We start from the raw sequence: 215 nt of genomic DNA, 5'->3' as shown, positions 1-215 counted from the left end.
CAAACCGTTAAATTTGAACATGAAGTGAAGGTTAACCGCACGAATGTGGATGAGTCTGTTTAAAATTAGCTGTTGAATTATTACGTAATTTATGAAGGACGTTGGGTTGGTATTAGAAAAACAATTATACAATTAAATATGATATCAAGTAATATTATACAGATTCATTGCTGAACAATTTCATTCATAACGAATTTCGGTGACTGATGTGTGAC

This window comes from Penaeus monodon, chromosome 29 (assembly GCF_015228065.2).
Source record: "Penaeus monodon isolate SGIC_2016 chromosome 29, NSTDA_Pmon_1, whole genome shotgun sequence".
In the NCBI taxonomy this organism is placed as follows: Eukaryota; Metazoa; Arthropoda; class Malacostraca; order Decapoda; family Penaeidae; genus Penaeus; species Penaeus monodon.
This window is presented reverse-complemented; position numbering follows the sequence as displayed.